The following is a 13375-nucleotide window of genomic DNA, read 5'->3' on the forward strand; positions in this document are numbered from 1 at the left end:
AAATAAGGTCAAATTTAGTTTTGACATTTTTTTAAAAAAAAAAGAGTTATTTTTATTATTTTAAAATAATTCCATCATCCCTTAATGTGATATATAACTAATCGTATTATATTAGTAGTAGTTATTTTGAAGTATTAGTGAGTGATGATAAGAATCAATAGTTTTTTAAACAAATAAAAGATTTACAAAATCAAATCCAAATAAAAAACAATAAATGATTAAAATTAATTTTTGACGGCCGTGGAAAATGAAATTAAAAAGTTATAGTTTTAGCTAGCTATCAACAAAAAGATAACTGTGAATTAGGAAGATGATGTAGAACACGTACAGTACAGAGAAAATGTATACTACATGCATGCTAACAATGGTCAAAGTAAAGCTATGAATCATATAATGGGGTCTGTGATGACTGAGGAGCTGAAGTATCTTAAATAATTAATTGATACATTATTGCTAGTGGAAACACCATAATCCTGTATGGTTGTTAATTATTTGAAAGGTGGTTTGGTTAAGAATCTTATTTTTTTAGAATCTTATTTTTTAGTTATTACCATTATTAGCAAACAGAGGCCAAAGGAATAAATAAACTTTGAAAGCATAAAATTTTGGTTGCGGTACCAAAGTTTCAAACAATCTCTTTAACATGATCAGCTAACAGACAAGATGATCAGCTAACAGACAAGATGCAATCCACTAATAGATCTCATTTAGCTAAACAAAAGATCACAAAATCATTAACTAGGGCTCAAAATTTTAAACAAAAGATTTTCACTAGCTTTTCTCTAATTTTTAGTTATCTTTTTTCTGAACCGGTGGGTTTTCTCGCCTTTCTCTAATTTTATGAACTAAACCAATCAAATACAAGATTGGTTCTACAGTTTTTAGGTAATGAATAGTTAAACCAATCAAAATTTTTAATCCATATATATGCTCTTTCTACTTTGCAATTAATTGAATCCTTTGACAACTATCATAGGAAAAAAAAGAAAAAGAGAATGCAGTGACAACTTGCTTGAATAAAGGTATGTTATTAACTAGTAGTACTTGTTTCACTGTATATATAGATTTATAAAACAGTAAAACACCCATTCAATGAACAACTACTCTTGTTTTCTCTGCCAAAAATTTAAGAACGATCCACAGAGTGCAGTGGTCCCCCCTGCACGAGGAAAGCCTTTTCATCCAAATTGTTATATCAAAATAAAAAGTACCACAAATTAAACCCAATTAATTTCATTTAAACAGTTTTAATAGCGTTTTAGAGGAGAGGCTATCCTAATAAAGTTTGTTTGCATTACACTTAAACCTCAAATTGGACCACTTGGCAGAATATAATTATTGAAGTTGATAGGTTTAACTGGAAAGGAATACATGCATGCACCTATCAATCATATTGATGATACTTATGCCACTTGGCACTTACACTTACACACAGAGTTTGTACCTTCCAAGGCCGTGTTCAAGCTTTTGAGAGATCTCCCGAACTTCAAAATGATGACAAACAAAAAATTGCAATTGGAGAGACCATAATGAGACTCCTGCTGAAGTTGGATACTATATTGGTACTTGTCATATTACCCTATTTACTTATGATGAAATCTGTAGTCCACTTTTTGATATTCTTTGATTCATTGACAATAAACATTACACAGAATATTAAACTGTTTTGATTTTGTATTTTACGGTCAAAATTCTCCTACGTATTTATTAGCTAATCTTAATTAATTGATATTCATGACATCTGTGATAGAGTTTTGATATTATCTTATGATCTTATCTTGAGATATCATGGCATCAGTGACATAGTTTTGATATTTCTTCATTTTATGGATACGGAAAATGAATTTTTTTAAGCTATTAAAAAGCACTCTGCTTAACCGCATTTGAACTAAGATGAGCATTTTGATCTACACAGATAAGTGTGGTTTGTGGTTTGTCTGAGCTATTAGTCATTGATCATCTTAATTATGATGGTTAATATAGTTCTCCTTTTTTGTTCAATGTTATGCTTACATTCGTTCAATCTATATCAGGGTTTGCATCCAAGTTTCAGGGAGATCAGAAAATCCTTGGCTAGGGAGCTCATAATCTTGAAAGAAAGGCTTAATTCTATAATAGCCAAGAAACCTCAGCAGCAGATGCTGGATGCCGATGTTTAGGAACATGTTGAAATCACTCCAATGAACATGCAGAGTGAAGAACATGTGCAAAAGCAGCAAGAAGAAAAGGTTGTTGTACCAGAAGATTCAGCTGAAGGCACTAGGGATGATGTAAAAGGTCCTTGTGCTAATGATGGTGGAATTGAATCTCAGTCACCAGTTGATCCTCCATCAAATGAGGGAGCAGAGTCTGTTGCACTTCCAAATGGCTCAGATAATGAGGACACCAGCCAAGTGGTTACATCTGATGCATTGAATTCTTCAAGTGATCTGTCTGAGAGTGACAAAATGGCTGTGGAATCCGAAGCTAAATCAGAAGCGAAAGACAATCCGATTGCGGAAGACATTCCCATTGAGGTTGATAAATTGGACAAGACTGTTTGGGAAGAATTGCCTGTGGGAGTTATTGATGAAGATATCAATGATGTTAGTATTGAGAAGGAAGAACATGATGATGTTAGATCTGGAAGTCTCCCAGCCATGGTGAATGATTCAGCACAAGAAGGATCAGATTCAAAGAACTATGCAATGATGGAACTGCCATTGAGATTACATGAGGAGCATGAAAGGGACAATGAAATGAATATTTCTAATGGAGAAACACGGTCTGAGAATGAGATATTTATTGAGGAGCTTCCTGTGGGACTGCACGATGAGGATACAACAATATCTAAAGATAAGAGGGATGATCAAGCTAAGCCTAAAACATATAAAGAGGTTCTACTAGCTCAAGAAGGGGAATGCAATGCAGATGAGGAAACAAGTTCTTCCACAGATGACACTGCGAACGAAACTCAACTAGAGCAATAGCAGAAGCTGAAAGAGCAAGAGGAGGTGCATTCTTCTAGGGTAAAAATTGAGTACCCGGAAGAAGGTGAACTCAATGGTGATGCACCAATGGATATAAGAGTTGAGTGCAAGTCAGGTGAGGAAGCTGGAACTGATACTAAGTTGCTTCCTTTGACAACACAAGTCAGTGATAATGAACCAGAAAATGAAGATGTATTCTCAGAAGCAAATTATGTAAATAACAAATTAACCAAGCCAATGGAGTTTGTACCTTCCAATGACACATAGAAGGAGGAGACACCAGAGATGGTTGCTGAAGAGGCAATTAGTGCTGATGATAAATACTTTAGGTGCTTTTGGTATAGTCCTCTAATCAGAATTGGAGTTTAACCTACACAATAAAGGTTCACATTAAAGGTCAACATATACAAGAACACCAAAAGTATCTATAGAACAGTATCTAAGTTTGGTCCTTTTTATTAAAATCTCATCTGTTGTGTTTTTAAAGAAATAGTTGTATCCATACTTATTCCTCTAAAGTGCACTAATTCACTTGAGAGGAGCCAAATCCTAGCGTTTAAAGTTTAAACCACTATAGGTTCCATTTCTCTGTCTTAGACTATAGGTTCTAATGAATACATCATCATCATACTACATTGCATATAATAATCCATACGCCACAAGCCTCGCTGTATTCCCTTATTTAAATACTTCTTCATCCTTATATAATACCCTATGTATTCTCAAAACTCAAAAGGTGTGTTTCTTAAAGAATTAGCATATTCACAACATACACACACAAACATTTAGAGAAAGAAAGAGAGAGATATGGAGTTTTATGACCAGGATTTCTTGGAGGAATTAATGTCTCTAAGAAGAGAAACATGAGACACCAATCCAAGAACAGAAGAAAACCACTTCTTTAATGGTTGGAGTTTTGACTGTTTTGATCAAAACTCTCTACCTTACCTTCCAAACTCTTCTTGTGGTCAAGAAGTTCCTCAAACTTACAATAATGACTACCCCTTCAGTGAAATCTATGGCTCCTTACTTGATGAATCATCACCACAGATTATGGATTCATTCTATAGCACCCTTGGTACTCCACTCAATACCCCTCCATTTCTTGGTCAAGAGGATTATCCAATATTGTCTATGATGGAAGAAGAGGAGCAGGGTTTGCTTGGGGAAGAGCTTAAGAATTTGGAGTTGCAAACCACATGTAAGGAGCCATAGATTAGAATCCATCATTACTTGAATGAACCACTTGTTAGTGCATGTTAAAAACACTTAATTCAAATTAACAAGGCTTATCCAACGAAAAATAATAAATTAATAAATAAAAAAGTTAACACCCTTAAACTCGAAGGAGATATAAGATACATCCAGTTGTTGGGAAAAGGGTGAAAGGAAGAAAGAAAGTTTGCGGATTGAAGTCCTCCAACTAACATTTCTAACAACCTAAAAAAAACACTCAAACTCGAGCTTCAAACTTTGGTATTTATTAAAATTTTAAAAAGTAATAAACATAAGCACATAAACGACACCAAAGTTCACGAAATGGAATTATTATAATATTTAAAAAGCGTGTTTTACCTGGACCTGGGACAGTGATAGGTAGAAGTTGCAAATTCCAATCTTTCTCTATAGAAGGAAACTTCCCCACCAAATTCAAGAAATTATCGTAACTAGTAGCAGCACCCATCAACCAAAACTTGTCATAATGAACCTGCAACAACTTCGCTAATTCTCCAACCACACCCCTCAAACTTTGCCCCTCACCACCTGCAACAACTTGTCAAGAACCAGCAACAACTTGTCATAATGTTAGGGTTTGTTTGAAAATCAAGAAGGGTTTGTTTGAAAATCAAGAGCTGCAAGGAACATAGACCAACTTCTTGATTTGGCTTTGTGATTGTAAATCAAGAAGGGTTTTTGGCTAGCTGTACCTTGGGTTGATGCTCACAGTCGCGGTAGAGAAAAGCTTTTGTTTGTCCGTCAACAGAGCACGCGGGGGAAAGAGGGTTTTTGGCCTTTGGGTTTTATAAAGAAAGCGTAGTTAACATCGATATTTTTTAAAAAATGTTGTTAGTTACCCAAACTTATTTACGGAAATGTCACCTTGTGTTTGTTAACATCGGTTATTCCAATAACCGATGTTAAATCTATTAATTCTAGTAGTGTGTAGTATTGGTTTGTGTAAATGAATCTAGCAAAATGAAATATATAAATAGAAAATTACATTAGATGATGTTAATTAATTCTCCTTCATCATGATCATTACGATTAGCATGAACGTCGTAAACTTCTTCTTCTCCAACAACGTTAGGAGTGATTTTTGTGGTCAAAGGACTAACATAGGTGTCCATGTATGAATCATCATCTTCTACATTAACACCAATTTTTTTGCCCTGGAGAACCACGCACCATCTTTCATCACAAGGGTCTTGCACGTAAAATATTTGTCTAGCTTGTTCTGCCATGATGAAAGGGTCATTGTGGTAACCAAGTTTCTTCAGGTCTACCAACGTAAATCCTATATCATCGGTGCGCACACCGGTGTTGCTGTCAACCCATTTACATTTGAAAACACATACAGTAAATTTCACATAGTTAAGCTCCCAAATTTCATCAATGAACCCAAAGTAAGGGATGGAAGCTACACAGGGATTGGCGTCATTCACACTTGCGAAGTGTTGAGATTCAGCCCTTAGGGTGACCCGGTTGTTCTGCATTGTACTTTTGTCATCTTGTGCTTTTGTGTAAAATGAATACTTGTTTATGTCGTATCCTTGCCAAATTATAACATTTCTTTTAGGCCCATCTGCTAGCTTTCTTAATGTTTCTGAAGCATTGTCATCTGCAAAGATTGTATCTTTAAACCAATCACAGAAAGTTTTGTTATGCTTTTTCAACACCCAATTCTTTGACATTTTTGGATTATTCTATTTGACTAAAGCTTCATGCTTAAGTATGTATGGCAAAACTTCATTACTATTGTTCAAGACATACAAGTGAGCTCGTAACAAATCTTCTAGACTTGGAGTGATCACATGCAGTCCTCTTGAACCCTTACCACCCACCCTGTCATCATGCCAAGACTCAAGAAGGCCAACAGGTCTAGCCTTCTCAATGTATTCTGAACAAAATTCAATGGCTTCTTCTGCAATGTACCTCTCAACAATAGATGCTTCTGGACGATATAGATTCTTTGTATACCCTTTTAAGATCTTCATGTATCGCTCAACCGGGTACATCCACCGTAGATAAACAGGACCACAACATTTGATTTCTCTAACCAGATGCACAATCAAGTGAATCATGATGTCAAAGAAAGCAGGGGGAAAATACATCTCCAACTGGCACAGTATAATTGCGGCCTCATTTTCCAACTCGTCAAACTTCACATGATCAATGACTTTGCTACATATAGCATGGAAGAAAAACCACAGGCGAGTTATGGCTCACCTGACTTTGATTGGCAAGATGTCTCGTATACCAATGGCTAACAATTGTTGCATGAGCACGTGACAATTGAGAGACTTTAACCCTACAAGCTTAAGCTCCTTCAACTGCACAAGGCTCTTAATATTTGAAGAGTATCCTTGTGGAACCTGCACCCGACGAAGACACTGACAAAACTTATCTTCTCTTTTTTGGACAAAGTATGGCAAGCTGGGGGCAAGTAAATTTTCTTCCCATCAGACCTTGGATGCAACTATGATCGTATCCCCATATCAGCTAGATCTTGACGGGTATTCAAGCCATCCTTCGTCTTGCCTTGAATGTTAAGGAGCGTCCCAATCACACTGTCACATACATTTTTCTCCACATGCTTAACATCAATACAATGTCTAACATCTAGATCAGACCAGTACGGAAGATCAAAGAAAATGGACCTCTTCTTCCATATGCAACTCTTACTTTTATCTTTCTTTTGGGTCTTTCCAAATACAGTATTCAGGTGTTGAACCCGTTGATATACCTACTCTCCAGTCAACGGTATGGGTGCAATATCGTGCTCTTGACTTCCATTAAAAGCTTTTTTCAGTCGTCTGTAAGGATGATTGGGTGTTAGAAAATGGCGATGCCTACTGTAGACTATTTTTCTTCCATGTTTTAGTTGTATGTAGCTTGCGTTTTCTTCACAGATGGGGCATGCATGATGACCCTTAACACTGTAACTGTTGAGATTCCTATATGTTGGAAAGTCATTAATGGTACAAAAAAGCATTGCACGCATTTCAAACATCTCCTTGCAAAATGCATCAAAGACTACAACCCCCTCATCCCACAACTTTTTCAGGTCTTCAACCAATGGACTTAGATAAACACCAATGTCATTTCCTGGTTTTCTTGGACCTGATATCATCATAGACAACATCATGTATTTTCACTTCATGCACAACCAAGGAGGAAAATTGTAAATTACTAGCAGAACTGGCCATGAATTATGTTGAGTGCTAAAGGTGCCATATGGATTCATTCCATCACTGGCAAGTCCAAGTCTAAGATTTCTTAGCTCTTTCCCGAAATCTGGATACAAACCATCAATTTTCATCCACTGTGAGCAATCAACCGGATGACGGACCAGTCCATCAGAAATCCTTCCATTTGCATGTCATGTAAGGTCTTTTGCGTTGTCCTCGTTAGCAAAAAGACGCTTAAACCTTGGAATGATTAGAAGATACCACAAAACCTTCACTGGCGGACCCTTGTTTGAGTTTTCATCATAACTACTTTCGTCTTCATCCTTCACTTTGTACCGTGAAGTCCCACAGATAGGGCATTTGAACATTTTTTGGAATTCATGCCTGTACAGTATGCAATCATTGGGGCAAGCATGAATCTTCTTATGCTCCATACCCACCGAACACAGTATCTTTTTCGCCTTATAGTAGGTTTTAGGCAATGTGTTGTCATCTGGAAGCAGATTGTGCACTGCCTCAAGCAGTGAAGTGAAACTTTTATCACTCCACCCATACCGGGCCTTGACATTAACGAAACTTAACACCGCAGACAACAGAGTTAAGGAATTCTTGCACCTCGTATACAAAGGCTTCTTTGAATCGCTCTGCAATCCTCCATACACAGGGGCATGTTCTTGCTGGAAAGACTCTTGTCCAAGGTCACGAATCATGTCCTCCAAGCGATCTCCCATTTCTAAATTAAACGGTTCTGATTGGGACCCACTCTGCATGTCTGTTACTTCAACATGCCATATCCACGTCGTGTAATTCTTCATAATGCCATCACAAAATAGATGGTCCCATATGTCGTCCAGTAGTTTTCGTCTTCCATTCAAACAGTTGATGCAAGGACAATAATATTTTCCTTCATCATTCGGTCGACCACTTTCTAAAGCAAATTGCAAGAACTGCTCGACGCCATCCTCATATTCTGGGCTCATGCGACTTTCATTCATCCAACTTCGATCCATCTAAGCAATTCCATGCATGAAAATCTCACTTTTTATTTATAGGTGTGGCCTTATCCCATTCAAGAAGACTGTCTTTTATGTTAGCTTCAAACATCAGGGTTACCATTATTTACCAAAATTTGACTAAATTTTGGCAACATTTTGCATTGGTCTCCAAGTACACGACATGACATCGGTGAAATGAATTTCCCGATAATCAAGTATGCACTCAGAGAACAACTTGAAATGCATTGAACCGAAATTTCATCAAATTAATTAAAATAATAATAACCTTGACGAATGAAACTAACATAAAAATACCAGTTTCCCCAAACTATCCAAACGGACAATTCAAGACTAAATACAATGACTAATGCAAACTATCCACAGGAATCATTGCATTCAGTCTCAAACGGGAATCTAAGGTTCACTCAGCATGAACAATAGTTGTGTATATAGCAAATTACATTCATGACATAAAAGAACATACAAAAGGTAAATTTCAAATTCTGGGTTTGGAGGGTGCTAATGCTTTATTATTGTAGTTGGGTATGTGTGTGTGTGTGTGTCTATCATGAGGGTGTGTCTGTGTGTTTGTGTGTGATGAGGGTGTGTGTATGATGCGGGTGTGTGTGTATCATCAGGATGTGTGTAGTTGTGATGCTAGTAAAAATTGAGGGCAAACTAGTTATCAATGTTGTATCTTAATCCCAAGATGCAATATTATGATTTTTAAGGTTTGTATAAACTTAATTAGTATAAAATAACTAAATGTTCATCAACAATTGTTCGTTATTGCTATTTGTAATACAACTACAACTCTAACTTTAAAACCCTAATTAGAAACTGACTTTGTACACTTTTTGGGTTTGTCTTTATTTATGGAATCTATGGAGAGAGAGTGAACCTGGACAGCTCATGGAATCCATGTGGAGATTGACATATGACTTTACTGTAAGGGCCTTATTTCTTTATTTATGGAGGGTGTGTGTGTGTGTGTGGGTGTGTGTGGGGGGGGGGGTGTATGTGTGTCAAGAGCACAAGGTGGATTTCAAGGATAACAGGTCAATAGACCCAAAGAGATACACTTTAACTTCGGCCTAACAGGAACAAAGCCTATTAGTTTGGAAGACAAAAGGAGGCTTGGTGAAGGGTATAGTCCATTGCTGCAATTAACCAAGGGTATAGTCCATTTTATGTAAACTGAGTAGTGTACATAAAATGATTGATAATACCCAAATGCCTTTTGGAGAGGTATCTACTGTTTCTACGAAGTTTGAGTCATTCAGGGCACAACATTTTCGCATGTTAATGGAGAACCTATGTGTTTTAGAAGAAACTTTTGTTGATTCTGAAGCACTGAGGTTGGAAAAGGCTATTATATTGCAACTAGGAAAGGTTGGTGCTCTTGAGTTATTCAATGTTTGTCTATCAAGATCAGTTGGAACCTTACTTGTGTCAAACTATGCAATCAAAGTGGATGACTACAAGGAAAAAGTTGTTGTCCAGTCTAGCAAGAAAAAGGAAAATAAAACCAGAAGAAAGAGAGAATTTGTTGCCACAACAGTTTCATCCTAGTAATTGACTTTAAAAGCTAATCATTGAAATTCTGTAATCTGTACCACTGTAGGTGCTAGCTGAGTTAGAGAAAATTAGGACAGCTATAGAAGAGGATACCAAGCCAGTAGCAAGCTTGAGTACCTGGGTAGAAACATCTGGAGTTGATGAGAAGGTGCTACAACAGCTATTGCATTGTGGCTATTATTGTTGGGATGAGCTCATACAAAGTAGTCGTTCCTTAGTTGTATACCTTGCCCGAAAATACAGGGGTATGGGAATAGCATTGGATGATTTACTTCAGGTTTGTTCCAAATGTCATTGCTCATGATTTTATTTGTAATTTGTGATTGTTTCTTGTGAGGACAAGTTTCTGTTTGTCTTTTACCTATTTGTGCACTCATCATATACAGTTGTAAGTTATATCGCAAAGAACCCGAGTTTCCTGATTAATAGTCGATATTTTTTAGAGCTAACAATTAACAACTTGTGAGAGTTAGAATCACAGTAAATACTTCAAAGATATCAGTCCAATGAAAGAAAGGTCATGTAGAGAGGCATAGCATAAGTTACAACTATACTAGTAATGCATACAAAAACAATTTCGAAGTAGTTTTCGAATCAAAGATATAAAAACCTAAGTTCGAGGCTTCAGCACAATTGACTTTCCAGCAATGACCGCAGGACCACTTTGAATTTCGAAACAGCAATGACCACAGATCAACAATGGCTAAAATCGCTCCTAATGGAATCTGAAAATAGTATGGCAGCATAATTTAGTGTTTAGCAAATTAAAAAAAAAAAGGCTAAATGACATTATAAATAATATATTTGATTCCACCAAAATAACTTTTAAGCCACTTAATTTTTAGAATCTGTTTTGATCTCAAAGTGGATAACAAATCATGTTTTTAAAAGGATGGGACTACATATATATTATACAATCAAAGTGGATAAAAACATGTTTCTCTCTAGTAGTTATCACCCTATCACCTGGAAGGAGACAAATCACAGGGCCTTACAATATAACTAACATACCATTGTTAACTTGAAGAAAAGAGTTTGTGCTAATGCATGTTATTAGGCAAAATGTTATTAATATACTTTACTTGTTATCCATCAGAATTCAAAGAAATTTCATCAGTGTTAAAACTATTGATGAAGTGTCAATTAGGCCACACATAAGCACATGACCCTACCCATTTGACATTTTGCTTATTCCATTAGCCTACTTATAGCGTTACTCTTAAATGTGCTAGGCAGTTATTCAGCTATTAATTTTAAATTCTCTCATGCATCCATTTCCTTCCCTCTATCTAGTTTTAGCCTTCTCTTCACATAACTAAGTTTTGCTTTCAACCTTGCTAGCTGCTACTTTTGCTTATTATTATGGCCTTTTAGCACTCAAAAGTTGTCATAATACTAGTTCTATTACTTCAAAGTGTTTTAGTATCTTTATCTATACCACTGTTTTTTCATTTCAATCTCATTTTGTTCTTTTTTGTATCTCATCTTCCATCAGCCTCTGTGCAAACAGGTTCTTTTAGGCCCATTTCTGTGTGTACTTTGATACTATTTCACTATGGTTATCTCAGCAGCCACTTCAAATAACAACAACATCCATCAGTTGCAATCTTTCAACTCTCAGAACAACAATTACCACCTTTGCGACGCGTCCTTCTCTTCGTACTTGAACAACAAAGAAGAGATCCTGGCAGAATCAGGCCATGGCTATGTTAGCAGTAGAAAGGATCCTCTTGGAGTAAAGAAGGAAGATGATGGAGAATTGGAGTATTTGAAGCTGAAAAGTACTTCAATGGAGAAGAGATTGAAAGCCCCCCAAGAGTTGCTGATAATGATGCAAACAAGCACCGGCCCCAAAAAGATGAACAAACAGCTCTTGTAACCAGAAAGTACAAAGTTCAGAATGGAACTCCAAGTGTAAGGTCTGAATCAAGTTTGAATAGCCAAAGTGCACTTTTGAAAAGTGCTGTGAGGAACTCCTCAAGGAACATGAAAAGCAAATTGCATAGGAAGAGTTTTTTAGCTGGTCTTGGTTGCAAATGCTATTGTTCTGACAAGAATTCTGTTGATATTAGTCACCATGCAGGTGAAATCAGTTTTAGCAAAAATTCTAGTCACGGAAAAACAACTTCAAGAAATATGTTCAATGTTGATCCAGAGGCTAATCATTCAGTTAAAGTTACTAGGCCTCACGCAACCAAAATCTCGATTAAAAAAGATGTTTACTTCCAAAGCCCAGAGAAGTTAGGTGTGGGATTGAGCAAAGAAAACAGTTTAGCACTCTCAGGTTTGAATTCTAGCTCACGAAAATGCAACTTCAACAAGTAGAGAAGTCAAGGAATTCATTGGAAGTGTTTGGCTCCCCAATATTGAGTAGCAGGAGCAAGTCTTTGAGCTTTGATAAAAAGTTTGCAAAGACCTCTTCCTCTTCTTGGGATGTTGCTCCTAAAATTGAAGAAACTGACTTCTCAGCAATTTCTGGTGGAAACTACAATGATGTTGATAGTGATGCAAGTTCAAACTTTAATGGTACATGCCTTATGTTTTGTGACATTTTGTTCGTATACAAGGAGGAGAAGCAACATAACTGCCTGTATCCTTCTGTATTCTTGGTTGTAAATTGTAAAGATGAGGGAATCTCTCCATTAAAGCAATCCTTTTACTAAAAAAAAGTTAAAAAAAGGGGGAAATATCTTGATCCATGAAAAATAAGTGTCAATGCAGAAGTAGTTTTCCTTTGTTCTGTCTATAATTAGCATTTTTGTTGATGAATTAGATAGAGTACATCTCATAACTGATGTAAATTTTAGGCAATTCAAATTTGGTTAATAAAATTGATTTTTACTGAGTCTCTCTAATTTAACTTTCATTTTATTTCTATAGTAAATATTGATTCGGAGAAGAAAAAGAATAATTTGGGCATAAAAATTGCTGCTGGGATAGCAACTGCTGCTTCTGCTTTAGCAATATCTGCAATAATCATTTTCCTGATTTCTAGAAGAAATATGAAATACCAGAAGAAGATTTTCAGGAAACGAATGTGTAAGTGTTCTAAGGCTTTATGCTGATTATATAATTTTTTTTATTCTTTCGAACCTATATATATATTTTTAGCAATAGAGATGGATGGCTACAGAACATGAAATTCCATTTCTTAACACAAAATGATGTCAACTTAATCATGAGGAAATATGTTTAATATCATATCATAATTCATAAGTAGTAATTATTCATATAATAAACAACAAAAACAAATGATGTTTCAGTGCCTCTCATACCACAGTGGCTTCAACTCCTCTTGAAATCAAGTTGTCAGCAAATTGTGCTGCAAGACCAGTCACAAATATTGAAGCCAGAGGCGGAAGAATAGACACCTGAAAAGATTAAAAATCCTCGATGTTTAGTATGTCTGTATGTATGTAAGACA

The 13375-nt window shown here is 36.1% G+C and overlaps 2 pseudogenes; both read left to right on the plus strand.

Annotated features, from left to right (window-relative positions):
• Positions 1–1412: 1412 nt before the first annotated feature.
• Positions 1413–3648, plus strand: LOC114404931 (annotated as a pseudogene).
• A 7858-nt stretch (positions 3649–11506) lies between these two features.
• Positions 11507–13016, plus strand: LOC114404932 (annotated as a pseudogene).
• The last annotated feature ends 359 nt before the right edge of the window (positions 13017–13375 follow it).

The sequence above is a fragment of the Glycine soja genome, chromosome 3, assembly GCF_004193775.1.
Source record: "Glycine soja cultivar W05 chromosome 3, ASM419377v2, whole genome shotgun sequence".
In the NCBI taxonomy this organism is placed as follows: Eukaryota; Viridiplantae; Streptophyta; class Magnoliopsida; order Fabales; family Fabaceae; genus Glycine; species Glycine soja.